The following is an 18,715-nucleotide window of genomic DNA, read 5'->3' as shown; positions in this document are numbered from 1 at the left end:
CCGCTCTTCTGCATGCTGGGCTCCTGGAAGAGATCAAGTTCCCAAGGTTGGGCTGAGGCAGATGTCCGTGTACAATGCGCTGCCCAACAGGCAAAGGTACCACGGGAGTAAACGGAGCATCACGTGACAGCAGCGAGAGCGTGCTAAAGAAACCGTACTCTTGGGAAAATAAAATATGACATCCTTCCCATGGATACAATATAAATATTTCAAACACTATTCAGACATGGTTGATTGCTTTTAAGTTTGAGCCCAAACCACAGACAAGTCAAGTCAGGTCTCTGGCACTCAACGAAGGGGGTCAAATACTTAGAATCTACGATTGAGGAATAAGCTAAAATAGCACTTATGTCTGAATTCTGTGAGGCGAACGCCACAAGGATACTCGCTGATTTATAATTTAGCCAGAGATTGTCTGCAAACATGCAAACAATGTGTGGTAGTGCCAGTGATAAGGCATAATAAAGGGATTTTGAGAAATGCCTTTGATGGAGATTACAAATGGGAAGTCATCTAGTTTTTGTGCATAAAGCCCAGCATGATGAAATATAAATTTGCAAAACATCCTCGATTTTATGATCCGAAACAGCTTTAGGAGTTACCTGGGGCACAACTGTTAGACTAGTTAGCATTAACCACATGTCCGGGCAAGACTGGGAACGCACGTGCTTTCTGAAAGTCCGCATCTACTGTGAACAGGGTGGTGATTGGGCCTTTACACAAAATGTTGACCATCTGTGTGGTGCTTTGCTCCAGGCTGAATTAAACAGAGCTCAGGAACAGTCATAGAAAAAACAGCTAATGTTTTATTTCTTAAATTGGGTGGTGGGTTCGTGGATGTTCACTGTGTTATTCTTTATACATTCCTGTATATTTTTAACAATGCAAAATAGATATTAAAAAACACAAGGGATGTTTGTAACACAGAGAGAAAAGTGAAAGAGGTACTGGAGAGGGGAAAAAAACCTAAAAAACAAGGACACAGTTGGTAGGAAATATAAAACAGTTAAGGCTGGGAAATATTCAAAGTAGCATTTTAAAATTTGGGTGTCAGAAAATGCATTTTTCCTTTGAAAATACAATCATATAAACTCGACTTTTAAGAGCTACGTACTACCTGACTTCCTTTTAGAAAATGATTTCTTGGCTAAAGATACACACACACACACACACACACACACACACACACACACACACACACACACACACCACACACCTCCCCGTCTCGGTTACAATTCAGTCCATCACATTACTGCATCATCTGTAATAGTTTTTTACTTGGACACGTTCTATATCCTGCCTCTGGGTGCTTGGGCGAAAATGAACAGTTTTGCAGGGTTAATACTGTAGTGAGACTGCGACCTCACTCAGCACAGCTCTAACTCTGTGAGGTCTACGGAGAAGGAGGAAAAAGTAAAAGCATAACTGATCGGTTGAAGGATTCCTGATTTCTCAGAATATATACCATGTATGCTGAAAATCGTGTATGTATAGATATTGCTAAATTTAAAATTAAACCAGTGTTTCCTCAGTTGGGGGCTGAGGGGTAGTGGGGGGATTAACCCTTAAGGGCAAGGAGGACGTTTCCTAATGGCTTGGCTCAGGCAGACTAGTAAGACTTTTTTTTTTTAATTGAAGTATAGTTGATTTACAACGTTGTGCTAGTTTCAGGCGTTCAGCAAAGTGATTCAGTTATTTATATGTATACACACACACACACACTTTTTCAGATTCTTTTCCCTTATAGGTTATTACAAACTATTAAATATAGTTCCCTGTGCTATACAGTAGGTCCTTGTTGGTTCTAGTAAGACTTGACGTGTTATAATTGGTCCTTGGTGAGCCTTCCTACCTCTTCTCCGAGGCTCTCTCTTCCCATCCCGGGAGCTTTCTGTGTTCCGTATTTGTCCTGTTAGTTTGATCATTTCTAAAGCATTAAGTGCTATTAGCTAATGGAGTTAAGGGTTTCCACTCAGTATTTTCTGCACTGATGCAGGCTGAAAGAATGCATAGGCTGGAGTGGGGGAGCGTATTTGGGCCGGGTGGTCTTGGCGCTTGTAGGAGGCCCTCGGATCTATTGATCAACTCCAGGTGCTTCAGTGACACAACTCTGGCCACCTCCTCCCCTCACCAGTGACCGGAACTGACACTTTCTCTTTTTTTTTTTTTTTGCAGTACGCGGGCCTCTCACCGCTGTGGCCTCTCCCGTTGCGGAGCACAGGCTCCGGACGCGCAGGCTCAGCGGCCATGGCTCACGGGCCCAGCCGCTCCACAGCATGTGGGATCTTCCCGGACCGGGGCACGAACCCGCGTCCCCTGCATCGGCAGGCGGACTCTCAACCACTGCGCCACCAGGGAAGCCCCTCTCTTTTTTATCTATAGATGCTGAGGTCCTGGATGGGATGCCTGAGCCTACAGAAGCCACTTCGCTTCCAGCCTAAGGGTGAAGCCAATGCCCAGGATGGCTGATCTGGGTCCTCCCTGGCACCTGCTGAGACACCAAGTCAACCGACTCTGAGCCTCCAATCTCTTGATTTCCTGATACTTGGGAAAATAAGTTCATCTTTAAAGCTGGTCTGAGTTGGGATTTCTGCTACTGATCCTGATTCCTACCCTTCCTGGATACAGCCACCTCCCCAAGAGGTCATTCGGTTTGGTGAGACTTGGCCTGTGATGCCAAGAAGAGCTGCCTGCTGCCAGACGCAGCAGAATTTTCTATCATAGTATCACCATTCTTCAACTACACTTTCCCATTTTTAAGTGCTCGCCCAGCACCATCTCAGTTTGTATATGTCTTTTAGCATCTCACTTCTGATGAGACGAAATCCAGCAACTTTAACCAGAGAGAGTGCAAGCGTCTTGGATGTGCCACCATCACTGCTGGAGAAACAGCTCGGAGCACTGAGGTGCATTCGGAAGGGTGGCCAGACAGAAATGTGTGTCTGATAATCCCCCTTCTGGAACAGACTCCTCATCCATGTGGTGGGCTGGGGGAGGGAACCCCACTCTAACATTAAGTTACTTGGCTATCGCCCCTTCCTCGTGCAGTCCACTGTTCCTTCCCTCCACAGTCCCAGGCAGTGTCCCCAGGGATGGACATACACCAGCGAACAGGACAGGCTGGTCCTGGTCAGTGGGAGAGACAAGCCAGGAGACAGGTAGGGGAAGGCCAGCAGCTTACTGTGGCAGCTTAACTGCAGGGATACAATACCCAGTCTTGGGGTTTCCCTGGTGGTGCAGTGGTTGAGAGTCCACCTGCCGATGCAGGGGACATGGGTTTGTGCCCCGGTCTGGGAGGATCCCACGTGCCACGGAGCGGCTGGGCCCGTGAGCCATGGCCGCTGAGCCTGCGCATCCGGAGCCTGCGCTCCGCAACGGGAGAGGCCACAACAGTGAGAGGCCCGTGTACCACAAAAAAAAAAAAAAAAAAAAAAAAAAAAAAAAAAAACCAGTCTTGGGGGCTGGGAGGTGGGGTGTGGAAGGCTCCCTGGAGACAGTCTAAGCTGAGATCTGATGGATGAGAAGTCAACTCACAGTGGGATGCAGGAAGGACAGCACATGGTACATTCTAGAAATTAAAATTTCAGTACACTGTGAGAATTCTTCCACTTGTTTTCTTCCCAAGTATGGAGGGAAAGTGCAGGAAACAGAAGCTTGTAAGACAATGGTCTGAGGACCCCAGAATTAAATGGTGACTTACAATGAAAACATAAGTAAACCCACCACAACATCCTTATGAAGGGAAAAGGGGAAGAGGAAGGAAGCTGGGAGCCAGCTTTCTAAACAGCGCTGTCCAACAGAACTTTGGCCAGAATGGAAACAATGTTCCACATCTGCACCATTTGGTAGGGTGGCCCCGAACCTCATGTGGCTATTTGAGCCCCTGAAGCGGGGCTAGGGCGACTGAGGAACTAAATTTGTAATTTTAATTTATTTTAATCGATTTAAATGTTAAGGTAGGTAGGCCAAGTGTGGCTCGGGGCTGTCATATTGGACGGCAGAGTAAAACTTGCTTGAATTTTTCTTAATCTATGGACGCCCAAATCATGATAAACTTGAACTTATCACTCAGGGAGAAGCAGGGACATTTTAAAGTGAGTACAAATGGTCTATGACTGCCCCCATCCCCAACACACGCATTTCCCTCTCCCCCTTTTAACAGTATTTCTCCCTTTTTTTACTGATTTTATGAAAATAAAAGAGATTAGTAACCACACAGTGGAGAAGCTGCACACACACCTCTGGATCTCAGAGAGCCAGCCCTGAGACATAAAAGCACATCCCGAATGACTCCCTTCCCCCGAGGTGACAACAGCAAAAGGAATCTGTGATGACAAAGCTCAGAACACTGGCCACCTTTTCTGGGGGGTGGGGGGGTAGCTGGCTAGGAGGGGATAAGAACAAGCCTTCCGTAGAGCTAGAAAAGTCCTGAATCTTAATTCGGGAGGTTAAACAGTTGTACATGTATGTATGCCTAAGATTTATTCACTTGACTCTTTTTTTTTTCCGATGTGGACCATTTTGAAAGTCTTTATTGAGTTTGTTACAATATTGCTTCTATTTTATGTTTTTGGTTTTTTGGCCAGGAGGCATGTGGGATCTTAGCTTCCTGACCAGGGATCGAACCCGTACCCCCTGCATTGGAAGGCGAAGTCTTAACCACTGGACCACCAAGCAAGTCCCCTATTCACTTGACTCTTACATTACACTTAAAAAGAAAATAAATCAAAAATAATCTTGGAAGAAACTCCTCCAATCAAAACACTTTCCTGTTCAGATACTCATTTAAATTTCTGTGAAACACAGTCTTCTTTTAAAAGCCAAAAAGACATTTATTATTCCCTCTTGTAGGATTCACCAAATCTGACTCTAATACCCTGACATGAAACAGCACCTGAAATTCTATTTCTGATTCTTCTTTCCCTCATTTCTATCCTGTAGAGATTTTCCAGGCATGTTGATCAGTTTATCTTTAAAATTTCCATTTCCCAGCTGCTTTCAGTCTGCGGCTTCCTTGTAGTTTAATCACCCGTCTCACCTATCCAACAGAGCGGCAATGATTTTGGGGGAGGATAGTCCTTCAAGGGATTTGACTTCAGGCATCTTTCAAAAGAAGCTAATGAAAACTTTGCCTCTTAAATCTAACCTTGCTGTGTGCTGTTCAAACAGGAGCCCCAGGGGCACCGCCTAGAACAAATGAGCTAAAGTTTAAACTGAAAGTTTTAATGACTTTATTTGTTAAGAATGTATGCCCTTGTCTCATGTCACGTTTCACTGTCAAGTAGGACTATATTACCTCTATCACTGGGAAAAGAAACAGGTTTCTTAGGGATACTTCCAGAAAAGCATGTCTATAGTAAAATATTTATCTATATTATTTGATATTATAATTCATAACATTCAATAGAGCAGCGAAGGAATTCAACACAAATCATAATTTTTCCATATATTTCAGCCTGGGTTTAAAACACATGTATTTATATCACACACACTCTCACACACATACTCAAGTAGCTTCTAAATTATATGGAATGCATGGAGAATGGAGTGTTCTGATTGATTCTGTTTTCTGATAGTTGGCCAACCATTTAGGCCATGAGCCTGTAATCAAAGTGTCTTAGACCAGGATCCTGATTCCTAGGATGGAAATCTGTGGTTACCTTGGGAGGGTTAGTTTAGAGCTGACACAATCCTGTTGGACTCACAGTAAAGGTTTTTTAGAGAGAAACATCCCTTCACTGACCATAGTTACTCAATCGGGTAGTAAGACTCTCAACCATAATGCCAACATATTTTGTAGGGGCCCTCATTGTTTCTTCATTCAAATAGTATTGATTGGGCTCCTACTATGTGTCAAACTTTATGGTCTCTTCTGACTTTAAATAGCAGAATGACCCTGGAGAGAGAGAGAAAAATAAAAAATAAAAAAATCTTTTCTTCTAATTTCATATAGGTTTAAAAAAAAAACCAAGCCCGAGCATTATTTCAAAATTGAAGATTGTTTCTGTCAATCTCTGAAGTCAGCAGAGAATTAAGCTGAAAAGTCTTCTGAACATCCAAATTTGATATCAAATCTTCCATTCACTTTATTCACAGGAACTCCCTTCAAACTCATAGAACCTGCTTACTCTTAATTCAGAGACGCATAACAAGTGTGGTCATTGGTTTTCTAGGCTATACAAGAATCATCCAAAATTAAGTCATCCCCAGATCAAATCCCAGACTAACTTAGATTGGAAAGTATATAATATATTGAAGAAAATTTTCTGTCCAAATATGATAAAGAAAAACTTTTTTTAAAGGTAAGACAACTTTCGAAACTTTATATAGCTGGGGAAAAAATCACCTACACAGAACACCTCAAGTGTACAGGAGAAAGAGCCCTGGTTTTTGGAATCTGAAGACCTCGTTTGAGTTCAGGTTCAGCCTTTGTGTCATCTTGGAGAAGTTACCAAACCTATGGAACTCTAGTTTCCTCATCTGTAAGACAGGATGAATCTTCCCACCCCACAGAGAGATAAAGCTGGCAGTGGGTGAGATGTTTGTGAAGGCATACAATACAGTGCATGGCATAGAGAAAGACAAAGGAAGTTTCTTTCCTTCTGCATGTGAAAAATGAAATTTAATACACCAGTACACCCGATGTACAGAGAAGATGTCTATGGATCCAGTGAGAAGTATAGAGAAGTTTTAAAGCAGTTGAAGAGGTAAGACCCATGGGTGAGAAAGACAGCGTTTTACACTGATAAAGTACTACATAGTGGTATATAGATAAATAAAAACAAAATAGGACAGAGCATAACAACATGTGAGTTACGTGCTTTGGACAAAGCCTATAAAAGGAAGTAGAGAATGAGATCATCACAGTATGTTCATAAATGGCACTTGAGCTGTATTAATATTTTTTTCAGATCAAATCTTAATTTCACAGATTTTAAAAAAACGGAAATCAAAAACAGGAGACTTCAAAGTTGTTTCAAAATGACCAGCAACTGTGTTAAATTAATCTGCAATTACTTCCTAATCTGAAAAAGCAAAATGTTACTCTTCTTGCCTTGGGCCAGGAGTAGGGGTTACTATTGTTTATCTATTTTAATGCACAATCTTTGCCAGATATGGAGTGAGTGCCCTCAATGTGCCTTTTTCCCCTCCAGTAATGAAATACATATCCAAGAAGTTCCTGTATTAGATTATCAAACTGAGACCATGAAAAGAACAACTATTTGCCAAGATTTCTGTTTTTTTTTTTTTTTCCCAAAAGCAAAGTGAATTTGTAAAAAGGGAACATTTTGATAGAATATTTCTGTGTTTATTATAACTGAATTTTAAAATTAGATTTCTTGGATATTTTTTAATGTACTTAAAACATCACAGGGCTTCCCTGGTGGCGCAGTGGTTGAGACCGCCTGCCGATGCAGGGGATGCGGATTCGTGCCCCGGTCCGGGAAGATCCCACGTGCCGCTGAGCGGCTGGGCCCGTGAGCCATGGCCGCTGAGCCTGCGCATCCGGAGCCTGTGCTCCGCAACGGGAGAGGCCACAACAGTGAGAGGCCCGCGTACCGCAAAAAAAAAAAAAAAAAAATCACAGAGTATTTTAAAATAGACATTGTAGCTCAACTATGGATATTACTGGTTTTTAAAAATTAAAACATAGCATTAAAGTGAAAACAGGCTCTGTCACAGTTCTATAGGGAAAGGCCATTTTTTGCAAAAATATGTGTATGTACCATGAACAAATTTGAAATTAAATGCACCAAAATATTAGTAGGGGGCAGGACTGGGTGACGATGTTACAGGAAAATTTTGTTTTTGTTTTTTTTCTCTTGTGCTTTATGGTGTTGAACATTTATTACTTTAGAAATTTAAAAAAATATGTTTTAAAAGGAGAAAAACAGCACTATTTTGCTCAATCGAATCAATTAGTACATACTCTTGGCACACTGTTATACCTTACTTTCATAATCAGCATTTTTTGGACATTTTTAAATGAAGGACTGAATGAAGAAACACAGAAATGGAACAGAACTTAGGGGTAATGCTTCCTTTCCCTTTATTTTCTTGCCAGGGAGGAAATGTGCAGAACAGAAAATTAAATGGGCCTCAGGTCACGGTAAGCTCATATTTAGCTGACACAAGTCTATTTAGTTTGATCCTGAAAGAAAGGGGCAGGGGCCTATGATTTCCACACTCTTGGGAGCTCTCTGGTCATCTGTGCCCTCCCCCAGGTCCTCTCCATTCCCAGATCTAAAACCCAGCAAGATGATAAGAGCCACACACACACACCTCCTGTGTTTCCAGAAGTCGGTTCTGCACCTGCTTTCTTGGAAGGAAGATGCAGATGGCAGCAAAGGTTGACAGTGAAACAGCACCTGACACTCAGAGAGGGCCTAGTCTGAAACCAGAAACCTCTGCACAATGTTAAGTATTATCACCATTTCACAGAGAAGGAAGTTGACTCTGAGGTCAAGTGGCTTAGCCTATAATTATCTAGTAATGAATTTACTGTGATATTTTACACGCCAGCCATTGTGTACCAGGATAAGATTACCACTCTCTACTACTAGGCGATCCATGGCCTGGTTTTCACAAGAGAAGGGAGAGATATGTGTTGCTCCATCCACATTCTTCTACTCGGTCTGTTTTGGGATTAAGACAACTGGCTGGGGTGTTTGAAGGATGGATGGTTAGTGGTCAGGCACAAGGTAGGAGCCAGCTGGTCTAGGAAGTGGACACCTTCCCCCCAGCCCCTGACTCTGTTTCCCCGGCACAGAAAATTGGCATTTCATTGATTGCTCTAACTGCTAGTCCTAGATGTTACCTACAGGACACATCTGCCTCTAAATAAACAATAAGCTTGACTTACTGTTTTCTTCGATGTGGTCATAAAAATTCCTTGTCCGGTAGAGTGTCAAAAGCTAAATGGGTGCCTTCTAACCTTAACTCAGTTCTTAGAAATCTCCTCTTAAGATGCCTATTTGCTTGACCTTTATGAGAAACACTTTTTTTTTGGCCATGCCTCGTGGCATGCAGAACTTCCTTGACCAGGGATGGAGCCTGTGCCTCCTTCATTAGAAGGGTGGAGTCTTAACCATTGGACCACCAGGGAAGCCCTGCTCAACCTTTATACATTAAAAAATAAAAAATGAAGATACACAAATTTGTAAGTATGCTGACTTACTCTCATTTACATAATAGGTGTGTTCAAAAAGTTCATTTGTTCACTTGTTCACTCGCTGAGAAAATGTTGGCTCACTAATCTTTGGTGCCGGGCTAGGGTACTGTGGAAGTGAACAATTCAGGGAGTGAGAGTCTGATTTAGGAATAAACCATATACACAAAGAATTCTTGATGATAAGAGAGCCCCATGTAAAAAAAAAAAAAAAATTCAAATTATATTTTAAATGTCCTGAGAACTACTTAAGTGAATCATTTGGAGGGCAGACAATACTTTGGTACAGTAAGGAATGACTCACTCTTGGTTTTATGAGTCCAGAGTACATTATTTTAAAATAAGACATACCTGTATTTAGTAATTCCACATTACAAGGATCATACTCCTAATTTTCGACCCAATTACCTTTTAAAAAGGAAACCAGTTGCAGTGCTTCTAACAGTGTTGACATCGACTGAAGTTTCTCAACTCAGAGATGTTTTCCTGAGGATGTGACAGAGTGGAGGCCCGAGTTTTAGCCTGAGCTGTGTTACTGATGAGTTATGTGGCCTTGGCAAATTATTTCATTTCTCACTTCAGTTTTCCCATTTGTAATAGATACAATTGAACCAGCTGGTCTATAGTGCTTTTTTCAATCCTGATTTTTAAAAAATAATTCTATGATTTTTAAAAATATAAACCATAGAGATTCAAATGTTATAAGAAAGTTAGCATTTTAGGAGGTCAGAATTGGAATTCAAAATTCTTTTGAAAGAAAGAAGAACTGGTCATGAAATGAAAGGCATTCCAAAACTGTGAGGGCAAAAAGAAAAAAAAAAAAAGGAGAAGAAGAAGCCAACACAGAGAGATTTCTTAATAATCATAGCATTTTCTCTAGCTGATTAGGAAGATTAAATTTTAATCACTACTGCTTTTTATTTGCCTTCACTGACAGGAGGAAATGGCCAATAAAATATGGTGCTTAATGAGAAGAATGCCTATTTCAGAGATATTCTTTCCTTGGTGCAATATTTTACTGCAGTATCGTTTATATATTTATAAATCATACTGTTCTAAAATACTAGAGTGGTCTGAAAGCAGCTTATCTGAGATTCCCTTATAGAATAGAAAACATTTATTTGAGTGATAGAAAACAAATGCTTTTTAATCAAGTAAGAATCTCTTATAAGCAGAATCAGTGTCCTCTTTTCAAAAAGACATATTGAGTAATAAAAAAAAAATCGGGGCAATTGAGAGTAACCGTCTCGAGGTTTCCACACTAGAACCAATGGGTGGCGTGGCGTGTTGACAGGCATGCCAGAGGGCGAGTGGCTTGCCAAAAATGCTTCTCCCAGGTGACACCTCGTGCCAGGTGGAATATGTGTCCTCAGAAGATGGAGACGGATTCTGGCTGTTTGGGTCATCCTGCTTCTTAGTTCCATGAGTCCCATCTGAGCTGCTAGTGGGAAACGGTATGAAGTAAGAGTGGAGGTGACTCTATGGAATGCTCTGGCTCTGCCCCTGATGACGTGGCTGGAGCCGGATCTGGCAGCAGCCAGCTGTGGCCAGTGACCCTGGGAGGCACAGCAGTGCCTGCAGCTGAACTGCTGTGGTCCTGGTATGAGGGTTGTTTCTTGGGAAATTTTAGAGGGGACATTGATTGATGAAAGCTCCTGCTTAGTAGCAGATGCACGGGGAGATAGCACCGAAAGGACAGATTAAGAAGAAAGTGAATGAGCAGTAAAGGTAGCAGCGAGGCAGTCACCCTCCTCAGGATTTTATTGCAACAAGCTATTCCTTACAGTTTTCACACACTAAAGGAGGAGACGTCTGTGTTCTTGAAGAAGTATCTTAAAATAAATACCAACAAGAGTAAAAAAAACAAACTAACTTTTTAAAGATCAACCTGGTTGGCAAGAAAAGTATGGTACAAAAATGGAAATGCATTAGAAAAACAAATCATACCTGGAATTTACATAGTGCCTTATGCCGATGAAGCAGTTAACTTATGAGATCTCAGAACTCCAAAGACCTTATGAACAATCACAACCCAAAAGCCTTCCAAAAGGTCCAGAGAGGAAGGAAGGAAGGCCCGTACTGTACTGTCTTTTGCAAAGAAGAGAAACTGAAGCAGGAATATTCAGATGGCCCAAGGTTGCCCGAGGTCATAAAGGGTTAGTTGATTAAAAAGTCAGAAGCAAAATATTCCAGGACCTAAGCTTGCATTTTCCCCTCTCAAATGTGCTGCCTCGGTCTGGGGCAATCTGGTAGCGTCTGACCCACTAGGACTTGGATCGGACTCAGGTGGTTGGGAAATGAGGAGATGAAACTAGTCCGAATCACCCCACTCTCCAAATACACACACTTTTCTTCCTGTCTCTTTCTTCCTGTCTCTCCGGCGCTTCCCTTTTCATCAGTTTCTCTTCTCATCTCCCTCCCACATCACTGGCCTTTTCTCCCTTCCGACCCCTCCTCCATCCTTTCTTGCCCTCTGGTTTGCCTGCAAGCAGCAGACAGCACTGCACTGGAGCATTTAGCAGAATGCCTTTGGTAGTCTTAAAAGCCTCGGTTTAATTTTGTATATTAGATGGTTATTTAACCACAAGACACTATATAATGCCACGGCAATGGAGGGGGTGGCGGAGTGAGGAGGTGGGTAATGAAATGTCGTCTAAGGGGAAAAGCGGTCGCCATTAGGGCAGCAGGAAAGGAACAGAAAATAGCCCAAGAGCAGAGGCCAAGAAGAAATGAGGAGACAAGGATGGAGGAGAGGCAGGAAGGGAGAAAAGGCCAGTGATGTGGGAGGGAGACGGGAAGAGAAATTGATGAAAAGGGAAGTGCCGGAGAGACAGGAAGAAAGAGACGGGAAGAAAAGTGTGTGTGTTTGGAGAGTGGGGTGATTCGGACTAGTTTCATCTCCTCATTTCCCAACCACCTGTCCGCTTTTCTATTCAGGAGGTCAGTTTCTAACGCCCGGCTGCTGGCCCACAGGTCCTCTTATTTATTCCACAGTAGATCTTACTTGATCCCTCTGAGTGGGGAGCAGAGAGAGGTTTGCGGGGAGGGTTTGAAGCGTCGTCTAGGTCCTACAGTTTGCATTGGTCTCCTTCCTAACCGGTCTGAATGATCCCACTATGTATTGCTTCCTTCTGAAGACTGTGGAGATGAAGCCTAATTTTTAGAGAACCAAGTAGATGGATCCTTGACCCTGATGGAAAGCTGGCCCCATGTATGAGCTTGCAGATCAACAGCTCCAGCCCGCAGGATGGAAGATCACAGGCATCAAATGAAAACTTACAGCCACAATAAGAGTGAAATGAGGGGGGTAAGCACTGCCCAGTTACTTTTCCTACCCACTCCCCACAGTACTTAATGAAATACTTTTTTATTTTTGCACACAGTAGACAATGAATAAACAGTACTGATGATGATAAAGCAAGTCTATAAGGCTCCAAATTGAGGGCTCTGCTCGCCTTCCAGTAAATGACCTCAGTGATTTCTCCCTTTGGGCCGTGGCCCCAAACACTTTTGCTTTTGTTGTTTACCCATCCCATCCATCAAATAAAAAGGAAAAGACAAAACCCACCATCCCATGGTGTTAATAGACATAAATGTCAATTAAGGAAAAATTAAACACTAATGAGGCGATAGGGATTTTGTGGAAATAAAGTAAACGCATACTTCCCAAGACAGAAGCTCGATGCGGCCATACTGCACAGTAAAAACACCGGTGCCGGGAGGAACCTCGGGGGTTAGCAGTCCACATTCGGAGAAGCAGGGCATGAGGAGTCTTGGTATTGCTGAGGTTTACATAAAATGACAAGGTGGCCAGCTCTGTGGGGTGATTCTGGGTTCCTGCAGCTCCCACGTACAGACTCAGGGTCGGTGGGGTAAGGCTGGACAAGAGTAGAGAGTCAAACGCCACCAAGTCCCAGTCCAGGGTGAAGCGTTTCACAAATGAGATGTACTCAAAGCCACCCCTGGAAATCAACCCAGCTACAGGTTCCGCGGGGACTGGAACAGTGTTTTGCTGACTCTCCGGCACACAGCCTGGCATTTACCAGACACTAATAACCATTTGATGAATAATTTAATACTGAATTCCAGGAGGGGCTGGGAAAGGTGGGAGCACCAGGGCTGCACTAACCATTGAAGGGACTGGAAACCACTCTAGTATAGAGAACAGAAGCAGAAAGGGAAACAAAACATGAACCTGGGGCTGGAACAGGCAGAACGCTTCAAGCAACATAATAGAGCAACATAGAGCCGCACATTATTTAAACACAGACACTACGAGAAATGTTACGAATAACTTAGGTGAACGTTTATTCGGTAATAGAATAACATTTTCAAATGAAGTAAAATATTTTACAGTATAATCTTATGAATTGACAGCTATCCTTTCTAAATTCTATTTAGAAAAATATGACTAACACATCAGCAATGGTGCACAGAGGCCGAATGGAATGGAGGGCTCCAGGGCCAGAGCGCTGGGCTTCCATCCTAGTTCTAGCACGTGCCTGCTGTGCGATTTAACCACTTTCTGCCTCAGTTTCCCCAGCTTTAACAAGGTAATAATAATGCTTTTTGTGATTATTGTGAAAAATCAAGAATTCATGTATAAGAGTAGACAGTTATGAAAAGCACTTACCTAATGCCTGGAATATAACCTTTAACAAAAGTAAGCTATTTTTTTTTTTTTTTTCTTTTTGTGGCAGCACCTCTCAGCTTGTAGGATCTTAGTTCCCTGACCAGGGTTCAAACCTGTGTCCCCTGCAGTGGAAGCGTGGAGCCCTAACCACCAGACCGCCAGGGAAGTCCACAAGTAAGCTATTATTTTTAATGATGGTTTTAGAGATTTTACAAATGATGTTATTTCTAAAGGATTTAATGATTATTTTAAGAGATTACTTACAAAATACCTTGTCTACACATATGTCGCTCATACAACCCTTCTCATTCTCTCTTGTTTAGTGGTTCTGGACTTGCTGCGAGGTCCCAGCTTACATTATAGTGCACAGTATGCGGTACTATCCAAATACCCAGAGACTTAAACTTTACAAGTATTATCTTTTCTGCTAAGAAAAGAGAATATACTCTAACTGATACACATAGTGTATATTGATGAACTTCTGATATTATTAACTGACAAGAATAGTAAGCAGTAGATTCATTTTTTTCCTGCTTTTAGTTTATTTTTCATTACTTTTTTATTACTTTATTCTCAAATCTGTTTAAGTACAACTTCTAGCTCAACGAAGACACTTGGTTAATGAAAAGTTGCCCGACTTTCACAATTATGTTATTTAAATCCCACAAGATTGCTTTTCACATGTCTTCAGAAACTCCTCACGCTGATGAGGGGCTTAGTTAGCCACCACCTAAAGAATTCCCATGTGAAGTAAGTGCCGTCAAACATAGATAACATGCCTCCTTCCGCAGCTTGTATGTATGACAAATAAGCGAAAGATCAGAGTCTGGTATGAGAGTGATGCTAAAATAGTAATTACTTGTTTGTAAGTCGGTCCAGTATCGTACGGGAAAGTGTTATGTTGAAACAAATAAATATTCTAAATCTTTACACTTAAAGACGTGCTGGCCTTCTAATGGAAATCCCAAACTAAAAGGTAATCAAAGGAAGTTAGTAATAATGGGGAAGATGATCTCAGTATTAATATTCACTCAACCATTTATACAAAATAAGACTCAAAATAAATTTCATCAGTGGAATTATTTTATCTGCTTATAAGGTACTTGATATATCCTGTTGCGTGTAGTTGGACTACGGAAATTAAAACGTTAAATTAAGCAGTGATTACCACATCTCTCTCTAAAGCTATATTCGGCTGCGCTAATAAATTGAGTTGGATGATAAAAAAGGAGATAGGAGGTAGGCAATTAGCATCCTTGAAATGTAAAAAAAAATAATAATCGTGGAGAGGGACTATGGCTGTTCTAGATAAAAGTCTATATACCTGGAACCAATTGCTGCCATTTGTTACTGTTAATTTAAAAATCTGTAAAAAAGCATCAAAATCAATTCAACTTAGTCTTAATGAGACAGCTCTAGCAAGATCCTATTCACTGTACCTGTTCTAATTAGCATGACTATATCCTGTCAACTCTGACAATACGCTTAACTAAATTACCATTAACCCCGTAACATGGGATCATATTTGAGGTGGCAGCTCTAAAACAGAATTTGTACATTACTACTTTGAAAATAAATAGCAAATGACCTCAGGGCTGGAAAAGAGCTGCTATGTGATTGTTTTCCCCAAAAAGGGAAACTGAGGCTCAGGGACACTTGGAGACTTGCTCCAGGCCCACAGCTAAGAAGCATACGGCGAGCAGGGCTTCAACACGGCTCTTTTCTCTCTGCCATCTCCCCAGAGAGAAGTGGCCCCCTTGGTAACCTTGTAAAACTACATGGAAGTCACAGGCCATCCCGCCTAAATTATTGATGACCAATAGCATTTGTTGAGACGCCACAACAGAAGACCTCAGGTAGCCCCGCAGAGGTTGTTAAGTGTAATTCTTTGCTTTTTAATTGCACTTAAGCTGAAATTACCACCTCTTCAAGATGGATATGAAGATGATTCGGAGATTTAGTTGGAGGTGGGTGTCAACACACACGCTAATTGACTTTAATTCACACATATTTCAAAAGTGATATGAAGGGTAAGGGATGAGGAAAATATGACAAGTTAGAACTAAAAAAAACAAAATGAAAATGACTGCTAAAAAGATGGTGTCAGCCAGTTCCATATTTTAGCTCTAAAATGTTTAATACGTCCCAAACAAGAAACTGGAAGGTAACTTCAATATGTTTGCCTATCAACGTTTACTCCAGCCTGGCTGGCACGGGAAATGCTGAGATGGCTAAGAACACTCCTCGTTTTGAACTGGCACAATGTTACAATCTCAGTGTTGGGTTGGCACTGCCCCTGTTTTTTGGTTTATTTTTTTGCGGTACGCGGGCCTCTCACTGTTGTGGCCTCTCCCGTTGTGGAGCACAGGCTCTGGACGCGCAGGCTCAGCGGCCATGGCTCACGGGCCCAGCCGCTCCACGGCATGTGGGATCTTCCCGGACCGGGGCACGAACCCGCGTCCCCTGCATCGGCAGGCGGACTCTCAACCACTGCGCCACCAGGGCAGCCTTGCCCCTGTTTTAATTTCCTAAAGGCTGGAAGTTTGGAGAGCTGAGTTCAAGTGCTCCTGCTGCCTGAAGTCAATAAACCTTCTCCTGCCATAAAATGAGGAGGCTGAACTTCAGGGGAGCGCCCACATTTGTTCACGTAGAGCCTTTACTTTTCAGAAGAGAGCTTACACTTGAGTTGCAGTTGAAAAGCAGAAAAAGGCAGTGCTGCTGGGGGAGGGGGGAGAGGGAAGGGGACAGGACCACCTTCTGTCCACCGGGCCCACCCCTCCCTGGGTCCTGAAGGGTGAAAAGCTTGGGCCTGGATTATCATAGAGGGGCTCCAGCTGTGACAGCCCCTGAGCCCACTAATAACCACACCCCAGCGACAAGGAGCACTTGGGGGCCCTCACTGTGTGCCAAGCACTGTACCCAACACGTGACACGTACTATCTCACTTAATCTTTATAAGGACCTTGTGACAGTTCACTAAGAATGCCATTACAGCCGTATTCCAATCTTCCGACGTTCGACTTCCCTCAACTAAACACATTTTCCAGGTAGCAGCAATCAAAGACAAAAAAGCACCAAGAAACTGCCTCTTTTATAAATGAAGAAAGGAATACTTACCTTACAAGGCTGATCTAAGGATTTAATGAGGGTATAAGGTCTCTAATAAAGAACCACAGGCATAGTAAGGAAATGTTTTTTTAAAAAGATCTATCAAAATTGTGCTCCATCTAGCTACAGAATTCTAAGGGCTGGATTTATAGTTATTAAAAACTTCTACACCAGATTCCTGTGGACTAATGGTTCACTTCAAAAGCAGACACAAGCAAAAAAGCCAGCACAGAAGAATATACATACTGTAAAATTTCATTTATGTGAAAGACTAGAAAAGATACAACTATAACTAATCCACAGTGGCAGGAAGCAGACCAGGGATCAATTGCCTAGCGGCTGGGCTATGGCAGGGTGCTGACTGGGGAGGGACCAGAGGAAACTTTCTAGGATGTTGGAAATGATCTATATCTTGACTGGGGTGGTGGTTACATAGGAGTATATGCTTGTCAAAACTCACTGAACTTACACTTAAACTGGATGCATTTTGTTGTATGTAATCCCACCTTAATAAAGGTGATTGAGGGACTTCCCTGGTGGTCCAGTGGTTAAGACTTCGCCTTCCAGTGCAGGGGGTGCAGGTTCGATCCCTGGTTGGGGGAGAGCTAAGATCCCACATGCCCCGTGGCCAAAAAACCAAAACAAAAAACAGAAGAAATATTGTAACAAATTCAATAAAGACAAAAAAAAAAAATGAAGGTGATTGAAAAAAAGTAGTTCCAAGGAAAAAAAAAAGCAAGTACAAAATTTCACAACCAAATATTTAACGAGATCTCTTTCCTCTTGCATGTTCTCAGTGGGACTGACCTACTACCTATGTTGGTGTTGTGGGTTGAATTGTGTCCCCCAAATATTCATAAGTTGAAGCCCTAACTTCAGAATGGTGCCTCAGAAGGTGACCTTATTTGGAAATAGGGTCATTGAAGGTGTAATGAGTTTAGATGAGGTCAAACTGCAGTAGGGTGGGCCCTAATCCAGTATGACTGGTATCCTTAGAAAAAGGGGAAACTTGGACACAGGCAAGCACACAGGGAGAACCCCATGTGAACACGAAAGCAGAGATCGGGGTGATGTGACTATAAAGACAAGAAACACCAAAGGTTGCCAGCAAACCACCAGAAGCCAGAACGGATGCCCCATAGCCCTCAGAAGGAACCAGACCTGCCGATACCCACCTTATCCCGGACTTCTGGCCTCCAGAACTGTGAGATAATATATTTCTGCTGTTTAAGTCATTTAGTTTATGGTACTTTGCTATGGCAGCCCTAGGAAACTCAAGTGTAATTTTCTCAAGTTTAATCAAATCTTGATGGCATCTATCCCCCAGACAAGAGTCTACCAGACTCTGCTGAACAGCAATCTGCGTGGATCTCAGGAATAATAAGGGTTAGTGTTTTCTGAGCACTTACTATGTGCCACGTGCTTTATGTGAGTCAACTCATTGAATCTCTGCAATGACCCTAAAGTAAGAATTAATATAACACCATTTTCAGACAGAGAAACTGAGGTTTAGACAAGTTAAGTAATTTGGCCAAGTCACAAAGCCAGTAAGTGGCTGAGAACTAAAGGAGATTTCAAGCATCTCCCACAGCTTGTCCACTGCTCCTTGAATCAGAAAATACTAGTGGTGGCTGATAGCCATGTGGGTATCTTTTGCAGTTTCTAAATCATTAAAGCTAAAATTATTTTAAATAGTACAAATAAATTTACAAAGATGCCTTTTTTTTTAAGTTGCAAAAAAATTACATTTTCGCTGGTGACGTAGACTTGTGTTTCCCAAAATTCTATGAAAAGTCGTAGTGTTA

At 42.2% G+C, this 18,715-nt stretch overlaps 1 protein-coding gene across 4 annotated transcripts in view; it reads right to left on the bottom strand.

Annotated features, from left to right (window-relative positions):
• KCTD1 (potassium channel tetramerization domain containing 1) overlaps nucleotides 1–18,715 on the bottom strand; it is a 178,521-nt gene that overhangs the window by 41,386 nt on the left and 118,420 nt on the right. The gene's annotated exons all lie outside the window — the stretch shown is intronic.

The sequence above is a fragment of the Kogia breviceps genome, chromosome 15, assembly GCF_026419965.1.
Source record: "Kogia breviceps isolate mKogBre1 chromosome 15, mKogBre1 haplotype 1, whole genome shotgun sequence".
Taxonomy (NCBI): Eukaryota; Metazoa; Chordata; class Mammalia; order Artiodactyla; family Physeteridae; genus Kogia; species Kogia breviceps.
This window is presented reverse-complemented; position numbering and strand designations above follow the sequence as displayed.